The sequence below is a fragment of the Pipistrellus kuhlii genome, unplaced genomic scaffold, assembly GCF_014108245.1.
Source record: "Pipistrellus kuhlii isolate mPipKuh1 unplaced genomic scaffold, mPipKuh1.p scaffold_m20_p_14, whole genome shotgun sequence".
Taxonomy (NCBI): Eukaryota; Metazoa; Chordata; class Mammalia; order Chiroptera; family Vespertilionidae; genus Pipistrellus; species Pipistrellus kuhlii.
In genome coordinates, this window is record NW_023425449.1 from 7,272,474 (window position 1) to 7,292,855 (window position 20,382).

General features: G+C 38.8%; 1 pseudogene; it reads left to right on the top strand.

Annotated features, from left to right (window-relative positions):
* Window positions 1-480: 480 nt before the first annotated feature.
* On the top strand, window positions 481-1,050 carry LOC118718515 (annotated as a pseudogene).
* The last annotated feature ends 19,332 nt before the right edge of the window (window positions 1,051-20,382 follow it).

Consider the following 20,382-nt stretch of genomic DNA (forward strand, 5'->3'; position numbering starts at 1 on the left):
TCTTGTGTGCACGTAGCTTTATTGGAATGTCACTTGCATACTATGATGTCCACCCCATGGAAGTATGTGGTTCAACGAACCTCAGAAAAGGTAGAGTGCTGTGCAGCCATCATCACAATCCCGTTTGAGAACACGCTCACGCCACCCAGACTTCCCTCTGGCGTGCTATATTTGTGTTCCCTGAGACCCAGCCCATCCGAGTTCTTCTTTCCATCTCTGTGAAGGTGTCCTTTCCGTCATTTTCATTTCGGTAAGAATTGTGCAGTGTGTAGGTTTGCTGTGCCTGGTTTCTTTCCCTCGGGGCCATGTTTTTGAAGTTGATCTGTGATGTGGCACCTACCTGTGCTTTGTTCTTTCCACCCGCTGAGTGGTCCTCTATGGTAGGCACATGGGACATTTTGTTTAAAAATATTTGGAGTGAGGAGCTTCTGGTCGTCTTGAGCGTGTGGGCTGTGAGTGGTGAAACTGTTGAGATGAAATATGGCCTAAAGCTTACGGAGTAAGTGGAAAAGGAAGATGCACGCTGAAAAGAGAAAAAAGAATGCCCCAAAGGAGCTTAGCAGATTAAAAAAAAATTAAAAAAGTACAATAGATACTGATGTTTTCATGAAAGATGTTCATGAGATAGCGACTGTGGTGGTCCCCAGATGTTTGGCAGAGAAAACCCAGTGTGTGGTGAAAGATGACAAAGACGACATGAAAATGGAGACTGGCATTAAGAGAAACAGAGTTCTAGACCAGCATGGACAGTGCCCCATGGGGTGAACCAGAGGCAAAGAAAAAGGCCGAAGGCGAAGTGAGAAAAAGGGAAGGGGAAAAGCAAAGCAAAAGCAGCGAAGGCGGCTAAGGGTTCAGCCTGGTCCACTTTTAAAAACTTGAAAAGTGCCACATGGGACAGACCTTTGATTAGAATGTATTCACCTATGTCAGCTCCTATCAAATGAAAACCTTGTTCCCATTTTTTAACTGGGCCTTTTTTCTTTCATTCAAACCCAACATAACACCTCAAATTTGTTTTTAGGAATTTAAATAAAATATTTCCTCTGATGAGTTAAAAAAAAAAATTGAATTGTTTTCAGTTTGGGATGACTAACAACGCTCCTCTGGATATTCGTGTACAAGGTTTTTTGTGAACATATGTTTTTATTTTGCTGGGGTATATACCCAGGAATAAAATTGCTTAGCCATATAGGAATTATACATTTAAATTTTAGAAAACTACCCACATTTGCTGAGATGTCTGTACAATTTTAAATTCTCAGTATCAGTGTATGAGGGTTCCAATTTCTCCGTATTTTTCTCCATACCTTTTTATTAGTCTTTTTTATTATGGCCATTCTGGTGGTTACACAACGATATTTTATTATGTTTTTCATTTGCATTTTTCTCGTGATTAACGATGTTGAGCATGCTTGGGCATTTTATAGCTACTTAGATACCTTCTTTGGTAACATAGCTATACAAATGTTTTCCCCATTATTATGTTGTTTGTCTCCTTCTTACGTTGTGAGAGTTCTTTTTTTTTAATGTGTTTTATTATTTTATTTACCACAAGTAAAGGTCAGGAATTGTTAGAGAGTTCTTTATATATTTGTAATGTCTTTAAAAAAATTTTTTTTTTTAATTAGTATATTTACTTTGCCCGCTCCTCACTCCTGGACCACGCACATTCTGCATCACAGTACTACGTTGGTGGTGTACATTTCATGGGTTTTGAAAAATGCACAGTGACATGTACCCACAATTGCATTATCACACAGAATAGTTTTGCTGCCCTAAAAAGAGAGAGCATGAAATCTGCAGATGTTCAATTGTGCTTATTCAAATGTATAATAGCTTGTTATGAATTAATGTATCTTTTAAAAAATATATATTTTATTGATTTTTTTACAGAGAGGAAGGGACAGGGATAGAGAGTTAGAAAGATCGATGAGAGAGAAACATTGATCAGCTGCCTCCTGCATGCCCCCTATTGGGGATCGAGCCGCAACTCAGGTACATGCCCTTGACCGGAATCGAACCTGGGACCCTTCTCCAGTCCGAGGTCTGACGCTCTATCCACTTAGCCAAACCGTTTAGGGTGAATTAATGCATCTTAATATGTTTGTTTATTTTTGGGTTAATTTCCAAAGCTCTTAAGTACCTATTTTGAAAAAAGACCTTGTTTTATGGAGAATTTGCTAACCCCTTTGCAGTATTTAGGAAGTCCTGTCCTGAATAAAACTTTAATCCACAGTATTGATATCCATGTTTCTCTCCCCAACCCCTATGAAATATCCATTGTATCATTGGAAGCATTAATGACTCAGTAGGTCTTACAATACTCTTCTGATACAGTCTTTAGTATTTTCTTTTATCCATTGATGCTTACTTTGCAAAATTTGCTGCTGTAGCTTTCTTGATTTGACCATAAGGTGTCAATGAAAAATGGTCAGAAAGCAATGAGTGCTCATGTTCCTTTTTCAAATAGTTCTTAAATTGTTAACTAAACTGTTGAGGAGTTGCTATTATTCAGCCATTCCATCAGGTTTAACAACTAAGCTTGTTTATGTGCCTATATGGCAACTATGTCACAACTGTCAACGAGGTCACAGTAATTGTATGAGTCACTTTAATTTAAAGAGATATTAAAATGTGAAAAAAGCATGGCCAGTGTGGTTCAATGGTTGAGTATTGACCCATGAACCAGGAGGTCATGGTTCAATTCCTGGTCAGGGTTCTCTCTCATCATTGATGTTTCTCTCTCTCTCGCCCTCTCTTTTCCTCTCTGAAATAAATAAAAAGTATTTTTAAAATGTGAAAAAATATGTGTTACAATTGAGGAAATCTATTAATATTGTAATCCTATTTACTGTAGAGAAAACTCTAGGAATAGATATTTTTTATTTATCGTATCCAAGAGATTTGAGAAAAAAGAGGTTCTTACCCGTAAAGGGCTTATATACATGAAATTATCATTCAGAATGAGCCCAGAAAATAGTCATCGAGAGAATCTGGTTTATTTCTTCTTTGCGTTCATTTTTATTAAGACTATAATTTTGTTAAAAAGACAATAAAACATATTTCGCTGTGATCTGAGACAAGGAGAAAGGCTTATCAGGTTGGCTTAGAAAGATGTGAACGAGTCAAAGCCCTGCCTGGAGGGAGCTTTCCGATTGGAAACTGGCTTTAAAGTGTGGGATTCATCTATTTTTGTCTTTGCGTATTAATACTTTTTAACATTCCTGACATCCAAAGGACTTCAGGTTTTATCTTTATCTCTGTTTTGCACTTAGTGTTTCAAAACCCTTATAAAAAGCGAGATCAGAGCAGAGGGAAACCAAAGTAGGGAAATGAGTATTTTTATCCTCATCTGTCACTTCGGCACACAGGGAAGTGCTGGTTTGCAACTTTCCAAATGGCTTGTCTGATTCATCTGTTATAACCCCAGAACACATGCCTTTAGGGAGGGCTCGGTAGTTGATAGAGAAACGAGGAGCATACAGTGCCCAGTGGTTCTGATTTCTGCCACATTGACGACCGTCATCAGACTATAAATTCTAAGAGCTGGAAGGTATTGCACAGATCAGTTAGACTTGCTGACACAAGTACAGAAGACTACAAGAGGCCAGAGAAGTAATGAAACTGAGTAGAGAAGGCCAATTTTTATTTTTATTTTGCCTATAGTTCTTGAAACACATGGTCCTCTCAGTATGTGTCTCTTTTTCCCATCGCCAGGGACATGAGTAGGGAGAAATATTTCTCTGAACAAAGCAGTAGCGCAAGTGAAAAGATACATGGCAGAGGTTGGTTTCCTGCTTTTGTAAATGAAGTGGGGTTGTTATTATAGAACACAGTATTACTCATTTATGTATGTATTATCTAGTACCTTTTCACAAAACAATGATGCAATTGAATATTTGTTATAACAACTATGTGACCTAAAAATCCTAAAATATGTATTATGGCTCTTAACAGAAAGCGTTTGTCAATCCCTAATAAATCGCCTCAATATTGGGAGATAGAAAGTGGTAGGGACTGTAGCAAACCAGGGAGTGTGAACTCCTCCCTCCCTCCGTCCCTCTCTCCCTCTTTCTCTTCCTTTCTTCCTTCTTTCCTTCCTTCTATAAATGTGCCAGACATTGTGTTCTGTTCTGAGATACAGACATTAATTTGGGAAGTTAAAAGCTTCTGCTCTAAAGAAATTCTCTGTATAGCATCCAAAGAATATTGATACTTCTTTCCCAGAGGTATAAAACTGACATTGTGTTAGAAATTCTGTGGAGTTTCTTAAGGCTGAGAAACCAAAGTAGTCTGACTAGGAAACTGGTTGTTCATTTTCCTCATTTTTATAATTATTTATTTTGCAACAGGCTCCTGCATTGAGAGGGAAAGAGCATATTTTAAAGTGACAGGCAGACAAACCAGCATCCTCCAGCCGTCCTCCCACTTCCAGCTGCAGAGGATGTCCCCTTTGACCTAGTTGGAGCCCCATTTAACACATCCATTTCAAAGGACGGGGACTCGGTTCCCTTTGACCTCCTCCCAGCTGCAAATCCATAGTCTGTTTCCCAATTTCAGTAATGATTTAATATAAATATATTTAAAATAATAATCGTGTCCTCCCTCTGCCCTCCCCTTCACAGCTGTGGCTTCCAACCTTGAGATGCACCTGAACTGTGATTAATACATGTGTTTAAAAGAAACAGTCATTTCTCCCTTTTTTTCTTTTCTCACAGCTGTATTTTTCCCACCCTACCGACTTCTGTCCTGTACATATTACCCATACATTTTTTTTTAAGTTCTAGACTCACAGAAAGACTTAAACAAAACAAAACAAAAAAACACTGGCTGTTGTAACCTTCACAGCATGATTCCATACCAAAATCATGAAGCTGCTTTAGAAGACATTTTCATACATCTCAAGTGAGTCACAAAGTCCTGATGATAAATGCCTAGCGGTAACAGCTCTTCTTTGCCTTAGAAAAGTCAAAATTCCTTCTTCCTTGTCTCGGAAGTAGATCACGGTTAACACCACAGTTGAGAACATTCCAAGAATTTAGGGTGCATGACGTTGTATTCTCTGTTAATGGAGCATTCTCTTTTTTGTCTTCTAGGACCACACATATTTCTAATTGAGGTGAAATTTTCATAACAAAAAATTAGTGCATTCACAATATTACGAACCCATCACCTCTATCCAGTTCCAAAATATTTTCATCACCCCCAAAGGAGACTTCCATATCCATTAAGCAGTCATTCCCCATTTCCCCATCCACTCAGTCTCTGGCAACCATTAGTCTGCTTTTTGTCTCTATGGAAGGGCCTAATGTTTGAATGCAGTTTGTTCCACAGTTGAGTGATGGTCTCAAAGCCACAACTCTCTAGCAGTAAGGTTACACTAGCACGTTATGCTCTTGCAGTTAGAAAATATCTTGGTGAATAATTCAATGCATGACAGATTAGACCTGGATCTGATATGGTCCAGCTTCCTTGAAACCCAGATTTAACATGTGACAATTTCAGAATTATGAGAAAGAAAAACATTCTGAATCCCTCCCAACAATGACTGAAGGCCTAAAAACAAGCGTTGGCTTAAATGGATTGTTTAAATAAAGTCAACAATCAGAATGAAAGAAAACATCAAAACAGCATAAAAGCTGGATGGGGAATAGTGGGGGGAGTATATTGAGAATACTTCTAAATGCCGACACAAAGATTTTGCAATATCTCCATACAAGATCAAAACAAAGGAAGGAAGAAGTCTTTTGATCACTCCTCTCCCCTAGACTCAGTCATGACACTCGTGCCCCTCTCTTGCTCAATGGGTTCTGAAAGTGCCTGAAGTGTGGTTAGGGCAGGGTCTCTGTTTTCCCTCCTTTACAGAGTTTCCTCAGGGGCCTCCCCTGAATTTTCCAGGGCATTAGACCTAGAGGGTTTTATAGGTGTTATGTAAAAATGGTTCCATACAGTCAGACATGGTAGGTATTTATATAAATAAATGAATGGCACCTTGGGAAGCCTGGTGTCCCAGAAACAGAGATAGTACCTTGTAAAGTTTTGGTGCTCACTGTCAGAATTTATAAAACCAAGAGTTACCTTTATTGAGCAAAATATACTAAGGACTTCTGGCTGGTCACACTTGCACCTCGTTATAAACGGCTTGCCCACAAAGTCATCTTTGAATAGGAAAGGCAATAATTAATCATCTTCTCCTAGTGAATGGATTGCCTCCTATTCACTTTGGCTGGTTTGTCTTTAATGTATTCCTCCAGGTCAGTGGTTGGCAAACTGCGGTTCGAGAGCCACATGCGGCTCTTTGGCCCCTTGAGTGTGGCTCTTCCACCAAATACCACGGCCTGGGCGAGTCTATTTTGAAGAAGTGGCATTAGAAGTTTAAGTTTAAAAAATGTGGCTCTCAAAAGAAATTTCAATCATTGTACTGTTGATATTTGGCTCTGTTGACTAATGAGTTTGCCAACCACTGCTCTAGGTGCTTAGAAATATGCCATCTTTGCAAATGTATTTACTAAGTGAAAGTATGTATGTCAACTGGTTCTTGGTAGGTATTGAACCAAGGTAGAGGATTTTCTTATTTTCTTTCCCTGCTCTTTGGCCCCAGGTCATTCATAGTATTTCATTTATACTGAGAGAGTACTCTTGAATACCATCCTCTGGTAAATATGCCAGGTATGGGCAAAGAAAAAGATGGAAAAGATGACTTAGTCTGTAACATCAATGTCTTCTGGGGCCACAGGTATAGCCAGGATTGAATTTTAATACCAACTGAGCCTGACCTCTGGACTAGCTCTGGATATGTCATGCTTTCCTTCCTCCTAAGAGACTGGCACCATGTAGCAATGAATGCCCCATTTGCTGATTCAACAGGAAAGGCCATAGACTCCTACCCACTCACAAATACTGCAGCTGATTCCAAGGAATGTGAAGGAGTGGCTGTTGTGCCCACATCTTCTCCAAAGGAGAAGACTCAAGGTTTAGAAAAGGATTTTGAATCTTTGTGGGACAAGGGAGCAGGAATGGAGGGAATTCATATACTTTTTTTCCCTGCTAACTTTTAAAGGAGCTTCTTTCCCAAATGGTCTCTCTAGATTTATTTATTAACACAATAGGCTTTTGGTTAGATAGGATGATTTGGGAGCAAGGGAAGTAGGATTTTCGAATTACATGTACCATTCCAATGACTTTTTGAAAACTTGGCCAGGATAGGGGGCAAGGCAATAGTGTTGCCATAATTTCAGTTTGTTAAAAAAAGACACAAATACACACACAACACACACACACACTTAATATCTACAGTTAGCACTTCATAAAAGAAAATGCATTTTAATAAAATGGACAATTCTTTATAAGAGTTGGCAAACACACCACATGGACACACACACACACACGCACACGCATGCGCGCGCGCAGACACACACACATACACGGATGTTCATATCATTCTTATTTTTCTCATTTGCCCTGGGTTTGTTAGGGATTTAACCTTGGGCAATGCTTATCAGCGAATGGGAGTTCTGAAACCACAGGGCTAGGTATTGCATAAAGTTTCTTGAGATGTAAGATTCCATAATTCAAGGAGTTATCCTAAGATCATATCACCCTCCTTCTCTTACTCATTAATACCTTGTGTAGGAGAGTCATGAAATACAGAACAAAAACAGACACACAGAAGTAAAAAATGAAAACCATATAAATAAGTCACATCGCTTCTCTAGTGTATCTCACTCTTTGCCTAAGTTTTTTATTTTTGCCAGGACTCAAATTCATTCATTCAACAAAGCATGTAATTGACCATTTTCAAGGCCCAATGGGTGTGCAATTTCATAGAAGTTTCAAGTTAAAAGCTCTGCTCAAATCTATAATGTGGCAAGTTTCAGCTGGAGGAATTACAAAAAAAAAATTGCAACCAAGTGTGTTTATTGTTTATTACATAGATATAAATTTTCCCTACTTTAAGATATTTAAAACCACACTGTCTCTGTTCTAGTTTGCCTTCAAACTCTTTCTTAATGATTTTTCTTTACCGTTTTCACACTAATACGTTGCTACCTTTTTCCAATTTTCTAATCTGAAATATCCATATTGTGTGCAAGAATTTCACTATCATCATTAACTTCATTAACCAGGTAGTAATGCTGTATAAAATTTGATCAGGCATCTCCTGTTGTGTTATTAGTCACAGTTACTTCCTTAATTGTTCTTCACCATGAAATACCAAGAATCGTATTGTGGTTTTCCCTGGAAGGACTTTTGGAACCCTCCTGCTCTGTTTGTGTCCTTGGCCATCACATTCTTGAGCTTATTGTCATAGTTATTTAGTGAGGTTTATGGCAACAGACATTTCCTGCGCACGGAATGTGTGATAAATGACCAGCTGGCTCGGAAGCGTAAGAGCTCAAAGTCTCATCTGAACCAAATGGTGAAATGCTTACCTCTTTGGAGGGGAGATTTCATTGTGGAAGCTTCATAACCTCTCAAATTCTTTGTGGGTCAGATTTTCCTGAGCAGTTCAATTCTTTGGAGATTGTAAATTACATAAAAGATGCTTGGAGTTAGGAAGGTGAAGAGAGGTGACAGGTGCCAATTTCTCCAGACGAGGGTGGGTTGGCAGTTAATGTGGTAACATGATGAAAGCATGATGCAGAAAATGAGGGTCCAACATCCAATGACAAATTGGTTTAGGATCATAGAAATATAACAAGGTTGAGTTCAATTGTTCTGATCAATATAGTCATGGGGCCATTAACTTGAGATTCTCAAAGACCTCTACAGAAGAGTTTTGTCACAGCTTCTTACAAATGCACCAATACTTTTGAGTAATTGCAAGACAGAGTCAAGGAACTTTATTGCTCTGGAGCTTTGTCCATTCATCTTTCCAGCTTTTGGCATCTGGTATAAGAAGCCCTTCCCCTCCCCAACCTCCTTCCTATCCCCATCCTGGCCAACGGGATAGACCCCCGGATGCTCCTTGATTGTGGGGAGGTGGTGGCTGCAGGACCAGCCCTCAGGGAGCCTGCAGATGCTGCAGCCCTCAGCCCACCCCCCTTACACTGGACACAGTACATGCACATCTTTGGGAGACCATGGAGCACCCCTGGATCCCTGTGCACCCCCATGCCCTCTGTGTAACCCTCCCACCTCCATCAATATATTCATTCTGAGAAGAAAATGTTTACCAGAGTTTCAGACTTTGGCTGTTCTACAAGGCATGACCCTAAGGGGTATGATACAAATGGAATGGACACAACCAGAACACCTATGTAACCTCATAGAGGAGGACAGGCAAGAATCCAAAGGAACAGGTGTGGCTGTGGTTTGGCTGCCTTTCTTAAATGGTTATTCCCACCTTTCCAGCTCCTCTCTGGGCTAAGCCACTTAAGAGAAAAATGAAACTCCTTGGTGACAAAGAAGGTCTGGGAGAAATCGAAATATCCACCCACACACAGAGGAATTACAATGAGTGGCCAGATTATTATGATCTCTGAATACATAATAATTTGGCCATTCTGTGTGTGTGTGTGTGTGTGTATTAGTGGCCTGGTGCACAAATTCTTGCATAGATGTGGTCCGGCCAGGTTGACCACTCTAAATTTAATTTCTTTTTATTAGCTTCATAAAAAATATCTGTAAATCCTTGCCCCAACTTTCTATGGTTCTGTGATATTTATTGAGCAGTGACCATATTTCATTTATTGCTTTCAGTGCTGGGGATGGATATAGCAATAAATAAAAGATAAAGCTTCTGATTGTAGAGGGCTTACATGTAGTGTATGGGAGAGAGAAATAAGCAAGAAATCCCACATGAATAAGCTGGATTAAAACTGTTGAGTGTTATGAGAACATCAAATAGGGTGATGTAAGAAATAATGAATGGGGTGAACTACCTTAGCTTAGATGTTTAGGGAAGGCCTCTCTGATGAGATATCATTGAGCTGGGACTTGAGTGTTAAAAATGAATCATCAATGGTGAGAATGAGTTTGCTGTTTTTAGAAGATAGGCTAGTGTGACTGAAATCTAGCAAATAAGAGTGGTGTGAGAAAAGGTTCAGAGAATTATACAGCAGACAGATGGAACAGGATCTGATCAATCAAGATAAGAGACTTGGATTATATCTAAAAGTAATATTGTAGAAAGCCACTGAGCATTTTAAGCACAGGGAGGTATGATATGATTTTTGCTTTAAAAAGATCACTCTTGCAAATGACTGATTAGGTTGTTTAAAATCAGCCTTTCCATTCAGAACTAGAAAAGAAACACTAAGACTAACATCTCACTTCTCAAATGATACATGAAATCTGGAAGACCATGGAATACCAATAAAAAACAACTGCCATCTTAGATCTGGACTTATTTTTATTACACATCTGTTTTATGCACAACAGAAATACATATGTGTGCATAAACACACACATAGATGTTCATAGCAGTATCCTTTGTAATAACTCAATCTGGAAACAAGCTAGCGATTCCTTATTAGTGAATTAGGTAAATAAATTATTAGTATACCTTTACATTGAAATACTATAGAACAATGAAGTTGAGTAAACTGCTACAACTGCTATGAATTTTTCATGCATGTAAAAATTCAAAAATGAAGAAAAAATAAACACATTTTAAAAATGTAAATACAGAGATAATTTGTCTTCAACTGAACAACATTTTAAAAAATACTAAAGTTATTTTTAAGACAAAATTTGATCCAGAAGGAAGCTCAGAGATGCAAGTATATGGAAAAATGGAAACAGTAAATATCAATAAATTCAAATCTATCTATCTATCTATCTATCTATCTATCATCTATCTCAAAGGCTAATGTGCCAAGTGACCCCTTGGGAGTTTGACGGGGAGACTGGGAGTTCGATCACTCGCTATGACATGAACTGACCAGTCCCTATCCCAGTAAGAACTATGGGCCTGAGCAGGAAGGGGAGGGGCGTGGTCTTTGAGAAGTGAGTCCACCTTCTCCCAGGTGGCAGCCCCTGAATAAAAACCTCTTTCCACTTGGCTTGGTAGCTGAGTTTGAGCATGTGTCAGGGTTGGGGGTTGGATCTCCCGTTGGGGCATATGCAGGAGGCAATCAATGGATGGAAAGATAGGTCTTCTCTCTCTCTCTCTCTCTCTCTCTCTCTCTCTCTCTCTCTCTCTCTCTCTCTCTCTCTCTCTCTCTCTCTCTCTCATCAATCAATAATAATAACAACAAAATTCTAAAAACTTCTTTCCTTTTGCAATAGCACCTTATCTTAAAGAGTTTGACTTTCCTTGCAGCAGATAGTGGAACCTGCATTTCATTTACAAAAATAAGCCCAAAAATTAAATGACCAGATTCAGGCAAATTTCTCCTCCGTTGGAATGCTTTCTCGTACCCACCCCCCCCCCCCTCCCCGGGCATAACTCCTGTAAATGTTTTGAAAAGTTTTGTCTCAGAGGCTCATATTCATTAACATGAGGTGGTGTTGCAGGGGATCAAGCAGTTCTTCAAATTTATTGGACCACATTCTTGGCTGTGGATGCTCATATGCCAGTCCGTTTAGTTAGAGGCATAAAGAGGCCATGAAGAACTAATTATAGTGAGGACAAAGGCGGAGTGACACAGACAGCCACAAACAATCCTGTTTGTTCAGGCTTTTCATTTCCCCGGACTGTTTGCAGGGTTGTTTCTGTGAAACGCAAGTCGAGTTTGGCTCAGAAGGCGCAGCTGGGAGGATGCCCGCCATGCTGTGTCCCTGCCACTCCCCGCAGGTGGAGTGATACACCTGGCTCCTGGCCTTGACATATTTGTTCTCAGCTCGCAGGAATCTACCTTTGTATCCCCTGCTTTCCCTTTCTTCTTCACTCTACCCGTGGCCCCCGCTCAGCCTGAAAGCTTATCCTGGCTGTCAATAGGTTATACCACCGCCAGCCTGGTTCTTCTCACCCAGGTGGCTAGAGGCCAAAGTTTCAGCATGAAACGTTTCTCAGAGACTCAGAGTACCTCAGCACCTTCAAAGCTTTTGTAGTCTGAGTTGGGGAAATCGGGGAGAGGATCCAGGTACACAGCAGGTGCTACAAGGAAAAAAGCTGCCTTTGTCTCCACTCATTAGCTAAATGAATTATGGCCCTTTAAGATAATATGAGAGGAACTCTATAACTTTCTCATCTCTCTCACTATGGCAGATACCTCTTCATGTTTATACTCAACGGTTGAATAATTCTTTCAGATAGTTCGTCATAGCTCTGTTCGGGATCTGGTCCCCTATCACCTCTCTGTGAAATGTAAACAGCTCCCTGTTTAAACTCCTTGGCTTAGCTCTAACAAGAATACAAAAGAGCCGAAACTGGTTTGGCTCAGTGGTAGAGCGTCGGTCTGTGGACTGAAAGGTCCCGGGTTCGATTCCAGTCAAGGGCATGTTCGATTCCGTGCAGGAGGCGGCTGGTCAATGTTTCTCTCTCATCGATGTTTCTGGCTCTCTATTCCTCTCACTTCCTCTCTGTAAAAAATCAATAAAATATATAAAAAAAAAAGAATACAAAAGATGTAAAAACTTGAAAGAACTTCACAATCACTAAGTCTATTTTTTGAAAAAAACAACAACAGATTGAAACCCAGAGAGGTGAAGTGACGTGTTTAAGGTCACACAGCTATAAAACTTTTAGGGGAATAGCGGGAAGAGGTCAACTTCCGAACCTGTGTGTGTGTGTGTGTGCACAATGATATACAGTTATCATTTAGGCTTTGATGCTTGTGTTTTCACTGACAATATAACCAAGTGGTTAAGTCTATAGACTTTGGGGTCAGAGAGGCTGTCATTGACCCAGACGTCATTCATTAGCTGTCTATACATTTGGACAAGTGGCTGAACCTCTCTGATCCTCAAAGTGCTCATTGGTGAGATGGAGTTATAGCTTTCTTGAAAAAAAAAATATTGTGGTGACATTGCTAAGAATAAGAAACTGCCAAGGAGAATAATGAACATTTAAACTATTCTCAATGTTTACATAACACTGCTGTCATCCAGGATGATGTGTTATCTCCTCTCACCTGTCCTTTCTCCCAACTGCTTGCAACCTTTCCCCTCTTTGCCTTTGATTACACCACACTTTCTTTCTCTGCACATTAAGTTCCTCATCTTCTCAGTATCTCTGCCACTCCCCCATGTGTCTCCATTGCCTTGCTTATTTCCTACATCATCCAGTAAAACCTTGCTAAGCCAAAATCTTTGAAGGAGCATCATAGGAAGTCAATGGAGAAGATACCTATCGGTAGATAGTTTGTCACCGATGACAATTTCATGTTTAGCCCAATTAGATATGCATTCTACTTCTTGTTCCCGGCCTCTGATATGAGACATCTCTCGCTGAGCCTCCGGTGTTGGCCTCTTTTCCATCAAGAGGGGATGTCTCTGGCATATGGATTATGGAGACATTCAAAATGGCTAATGGGCCGTGCAGCTGTGTCAGGCTTTTGGTGCTCTTCCCAAGACAGTGGAGAGCCCCCAGCTAGCTTATCTTTTCTGGTCTCCTCCTCTCTCTTATTTTTCCTTTTAGACCAAGCAGCAGCATTCTTTCTTCTTGTATCCCGGATCTATTCCTACTCACCATGTCAGTAAGTGAGGTCCACATACACAAAATGTCTGAGTGGAGATGGCCACACCAACTTGGTCAGACCACATGTGGCTCATTGTCCTACACTCAGAAGTCCCCTCGTGGCCGGCAGGGGGAACTGCGGAAACTGCATCTTTACTGCATCTTGCAGGTTGGAAAAGGAAAGATAGAACCATCCTATTTAATCCTATATAATAAAACCATAATATGCAAATCGACTGAACGGTGAAATGACCAGACACTATGATGCACACTCACCACCAGGGGTAGACACTCAACGCAGGAGCTGCCCCTGGTGGTCAGTGCACTCCCACAGGGGGAGCTCTGCTCAGCCAGAAGCTGGGCTCATGGCTGCCGAGCACAGCAGAGGTGGCAGGAGCCTTTTCCACCTCCGGGGCAGTACCAAGGAGTAGTGAGCCCAGCTTCTGGCTTAGCGGTGCGGGGAGCAGGCCTAAGCCGGCAGATGGACATCCCCCAAGGAATCCCAGACTGCAAGAGGGCGCAGGCCAGACTGAGGGATCCCCCCACCCTGTGCACAAATGTTGCGCACTGGGCTCCTAGTCTTTTATAACCTTCTCTGAACTTACCTGGTATTTCAAATAACGTAATTTTTTGCCCGGCAGAACAAATGCGTGAATGTAAAAGAGGAAACGTTACTTTGGCTTCTCTATCACTGAGGCCACTCTGTTCCAAGTTTGCATGGCAAGTATTTTCCATTTGAACCCAATCCTAGATTCTTACTATCAAAGAAAATTTATATTTAAAGAAGTCAGTGATCTTTTATTAATCGTGTAGACAAGCTTAGACAGCCATTGCCTCCCTAATCCCTCTTAGACTCCTTATTTCATCTTTGGGGAGCACTCTCCCAGTGATACATCTGAGAGTGTTCTGCTGTTTGATGTCTGACACATCGCTGCTACAGAGGCATCAGAAAAATGTGAGCTTTTCTTGTGCTGCCCCTCCCGCTTTGGGTTCTTAATCTTCCAACCACCCTTTCTTCTATCTTAGGCACTAAATTTAGCTTTCACATCTTTCCATTTTTCCTTTTGGTTTACTGTTATCAATTTTTTTTCCCCCCAGTGCAAAACCATTTTTATTATCCACAAACCTCCTCCACTTAAAACAAAAGTCAACATTCTTATCAGGCAACCAGATGCTATGTGTGTCTGTTGTGACACAATGCATCCTCTGTGATGTCTTCAAGCCAGAAATGTTTAACTTGAATCCTTTAAGCCTTTAGCTGCTGGAAAACATTTCTAAGTTAGTGTCGTAAAACACGGTGGGTGGGGTCAGGTGCTGGATGAGAAGAGACGGAAGGGACAGAACAACCAGATGCAACATGTCATCCTGGATTGGAACTGGTCTGAACCACTCACCTCTTGAGGACATTTTAGCACAACTGGGCAAACTTAAAACTAGATTAGGAATTAGATAAAGTAAAAGTTTGCTGTTTTGGAAAGGCAGAGATTGGTAAATTAAAAAAGTAGATTATAATATAGCTTGTGTAATGTTATCTGATGTTGAATTAAAAATAAGTATTTTAATTCACACACATATATATATGCGTATTTTAATACACACATATATATGTGCATATAGATATTATAGATATATGCACATACAGATGATATTCATAAAAATATCTGTAAGCATATACATGCCTTGTGTTTTATTTTTATTATGTATCTATATTTTTTAACTTTCTATAAGACATTCTTTTGCAATAATTATATGAATCAATTGGTTCATTAATTATGAAAGTAAGAAATTTTATTAGTAATGATGTGGTAACATGCACTGCTTTTGGTAAGACATCAAAGACTTGTGAGGACTTTAACAAACATAGTAACTCAGTTATCTTCATTATTGTGATTTTTAAACATCTGGGGATGATAATTCTTCTGGAACTTGTTCTTCATTATTGCTACCATTGGCCCCTTAATTTTTTTTGAATATTCACACCACTGATTAAAGAAGAGTAACAAAATATAACCAATGGTAAAAAATAACCCGAATTCTGATGTCTGAAACTTTATTGTCATCCACACAGCTCTCCTTTTGTTAAAACAAACTGCAGCTTTTTTATCCGCACATCTACTGAAGGACACTTGGCTGCTTTCAAATCTTGGCTATTGTAAATAATGCTGCAGTGAACGTAGGGGTGCATAAGCTCTTTTGAATTAGCGTTTTCAGTTTCTTCGGCCATACTTCCAGAAGTAGAATCGCTGGATCATAAGGCAGTTCCATTTTTAATTTTTTTAAGGCAGCTCCATGGTGTTCTCCACAGTGGCTGCACCAATCTGCATTCCCACCAGCAGTGCAGGCGAGTTTTCTTTCCTCTACCTTCGTACCAGCACTGGCTGTTTTGTTGATTTATCCATGGTAGCCAGTTGACAGGTGTGAGGTGATCTCATTGTGGTTTGAATGTGCATCTCTCTGTTGATCAGTGATGTTGAGCATCTTTTCATGTGTCTATTGGCCATCTGTATGTACTTTCTGGAGAAATATCTATTCAGGTCCTTTGTCCATTTTTAATTGGCTTGTTTATTTTACTTTATTTTTGCTGTTCAGTTTTGTAAGTTCTTTATAAATTTTGGAAATTTGGTTGTGAAAAGAAGGAAATATTGCATTTTGCAATAGGATGGACCTAGAGAATATTATGCTAAGTGAAATAAGCCAATCACAGGAAGACAAATACTCTATGAATTCACGTATGTGAGGAATCTAATGAACAGAATAAACTAATGAAATAGAAACAAACTCATAGATACAGAGAACAAATTGACAGCTGTTAGAGGGGAGGGTGTTTGTAGATGGGTAGAAAAGGTGAAGGGATTAAGCAAAAAACAAACAAAAAAACACACACACACAAAAAACACACCAAACCAACTCATAGACAAAGACAACAGTATAGTGATTACCAAAGGCAAGGGGATGGGGGAGGTAAAAGAGAGTAGAGGGGGAATAAATGGGTGGTGAATAAATAAACAATATACAGATAATATAATATAGTAGAATACACTTAAGCCTATTAATTTTATTAACCAATGTCACCTCAATAAATTCAATAAAAATTTAAAAAATATATATTTAGAGCAAAAAGCCCTAAGGAAGTTGTCTGGTTACCTGAGAAAAACACAGAAAGTGATGACTTTCAAATGACAGAAGATTGAACTCTTTTAAAAAAAAATATTTTTATTGATTTCAGTGAGGAAGGGGGAAGGAGAAATAGAAACATCAATAATGAGAGAGAATAATTGATTGGCTGCCTCCTGCACACCTTCCATCCCCACTGAGAACCGAGCCCACAACTTAGACATGTGCCCCGACCAGGAATCAAATTATGACCTCCTGGTTCATAGGTTAATGCTCAACCACTGAGCCAGGCCACCTGGGCTGAACTCTTAATTTTCAAACTTAGGTTATATATTCTTTACATTTAAAGGAATAAAGAAATAGGTAGATACCATAGTTTCATCTCTAACTGATGAGTTACAATCAATATTGATCTAATCTGTCTCATTCAGTGGATTTTTTTTTTTTTACATACAGAATCATACACATTTCTCTATTAAACTGTGCCGCATTTATCTCATTATGTTAAACAAAGGGGTTATCATTATGATCTAAAAGCCATGAAGGCCATTGCTTGCTTCACATTTGTTCCAAATTCTAGAAATGGCAAGGAGTTAAGGCACATGGCAATCAATAACTATGTTTAAAAATAGTTACTAATTGTAATAGGCTTTTATTCAGAAAAGAATAGAAGGACAGCCACTCATCAAGTGAAAATTATTATTTTAGTTTCCATGAAGTAATTTTTGGGTTATGGCTTCCTAAGCCTTGGTAGGTTCCACTTCTTTGAGTCACTTTGCTGTTTCTAATATCTCTTACTAATCATAGTCACAGAAATGACAAGTCCACACTGGACAGCTGTTTCTTGAAAATAAAATGTCTGATGGCAAAAAATGATTGCCCTTGCCAATGAAAAAGCAAAGGCATCTGTATTTCTCAACTAAAAGAGGCTGTTTCTTGGTTTTTCGGATCCTTTGTAGTCTTAGGCCACATTTAGATGAATCTGTTTTGCTAAAATACTGAATTTTCCAGTGAAATTGGTTATGTATTAGCCTTTTGTCAGGCATAAATAACAGAATCACGGCATGTTCAAAGCTCCAAGATGCTTAGGGTAACAATAATGTAGTCTGTTTCATTTTCCTTAAAATCTGAGGGAAACAAGATACTACAGTCTGATTGTTTGGAACAGCTTTGAAGCCAAGAAAGAACCTTCATGACTACTCATTTGTTTCCATAGTGAAGGGTGACATGTTCAGGAGCTGTGGTAGGGCAAAGCAATGCACGTGAAGTGACCAAATACCATTGTAGAGAACATAGACAGGAGCAGTCAAGGGTCACATAGGTAAAGAGAAACGAGATTTCAGTTTTATAAAAGAGAAAAAGAGACTGTTCTGTCTTTCAATTAAGGGTAAGAAACATATGAATTTAAAAGTACTATAAATCATCGTCATCATCATCATCATCAGAGTGGACTAGTTTTTCCATTCCAAGACCACCACCACCACCATCATCATCATCATCATTGTCATCATCATCACAATGGACTAGTTTTTCCATTCTAAGACAAAAAAAACCCAAAAAAAACAAAAAAACAAAAAACTGATAGGAAGAGACAAAAAGAAAACACAGGAGAAAAATTGAAGATAAAAGAAAAAAGCACCATCATGCAGGTCCCAAGAAACACTTTCATGGCATAATTGCCCCAAGATGTAGCTTTTTAACATTTTTGTTAATAAAGACTGTAAAACTTCATGTGTTTTTTGTTACTATTGTTTTGATGACATCAACACTATTACCTTTTTATATTTAGCTCTTGTCAATGAAGTACTTGGAGGATCTGATGTGAGCCATCAGATATTCCTCGTCCGGGTACACAGTGTTTAGTACATTCTGCCTTATAAAAGGCTTTCAAACGATGTGAAATTATACACAGGAGTTAGGGTAAAGGTGTTCAGGCTGTATAGAAATGTCTTTTTTTGTCCTTAAGTCTTCCAAACACATCAAGGGGGCTAAAAAATTAAAACAAAACCAAATAAATAATAATAGTGGTTTAGATATGATGGACTTCAAAGTTATTCTAGCACAATACTTTCATTTTACAAAAATACCCCCAAAAAGATTCCCCCAAATTGTAATTACTTACTCAAGCATCATAAAGGCAAGTGGTGTTGTGGAACCCCAGTCATGGTTCCTCTTTCCTTTTTCTTGCCTTTTCATAGATAATAAAGTTATGGCACTCAGATAGCTTATAGAATTTCCCACTACATTCCACATTTTACTCAAAAGTGTACCCTGAATAACTGAGCCAGATGCCTAGTAGATGACAAAATTATGCTTGCTTTTTTCTAAGACCTCTGCATTAAAGATATTAAGGACATTTGGATCCAGTTTCTTTGAAATATCTAATAATAACTGGAATTTCTCCGCATTCCAGTTATTACAAAATTAAAAACTCAAATTTTTATTTGTATGAAAGCCTTTCAAAGTGGAAAGAATTGGATGAGGAAAATTGACGTGGCCCTTCCTTCTTCTCTATGCCTGTAACAGTAACTTACAAATGGGCCACCAAGAGGACCAATGAGGAATGATTGTCAAATGGCTGACTCACAGGTCAACTCTGGCTTTGTGCATATTCCACAGCAAACATCTTCTGTTTTTCTCTTCAAAACACAGAAGCTAGAATTTATTTATGTCATTTTCAGATCAGATCATGGAAAACTAATACCCTAAATTTCTAATTGCGTGCAGCCCCCCAAAATTTGAGGGGTACCACTTCTGACTAGCTCTCAACAAAAAGTATCTAAGAGCTGGTAATGAAGGGATATTTCTACTGCACCTTTGTATTGTTTATTTAAATCTTCACTAGAGGTTATCCTAATGAGCAAAAGGGAATTTAGAGTTAGAAAGTATAAAGTTTAGCTCCATCAACTTAGACCAACTAAATAATCATTCAGTTGTCCAAGTGATAATCTGGTTTGATTTTGTAGATTTTTGACACATGTGAACTAAAACTACACTTCTTTTTTGCGGGGCACATGATTTTGATAAATCCATCTAGGTAAGAATGTGAACTCATTAAAATGTAATTAAGTTCAATGAACACAGACACTAGGGGGGTGAAGGCATGTGCTGGGGGGTGGGAGTGGCTGGGGAGAGGTCAGTGGGGGAAAATATAATGTTATAATAGCTACGTTCGGGCTGGGGGGTTATTTGGAATATCAGGAGGACTACTCTGTAAAGTATATGATTGTCTAACCACTATTTTGTGCACCTGAAACTAATCAGAATAATATTGAATGTGAACTATAATTGAAAATAAAGGTATTTTCATCACAATAAAAAATAAAAAATAAAGTAAATAAGTTAATTTAAAATTATTTTATTTTTTACACTATGTTGTGAGATATCTATAGCATGTGAAAAATCTATCTGGATTTGCTTATTGTGTGAGCACTTAAACATTTGGTGCACATATCCAAAATATAAGGATTGATTAACTCCACTTTATATTGTATCAACTTACATATTCTGCCAAAACATATTGGGAAGGTAAAAGCCAAAGAGAAGATTAGTTTCTAGAGAAAAACCTGAAACTTCATTTAAATCTAATAACACTAAAATAAGAAGATAAGTCTTCGTATTTAAATTCTGTGTTTAACCTGGGATGAATAAAAAGCCATCAAGTCTAATATTACATAGGGTCTCAGCAGAAATTCTACCAATTT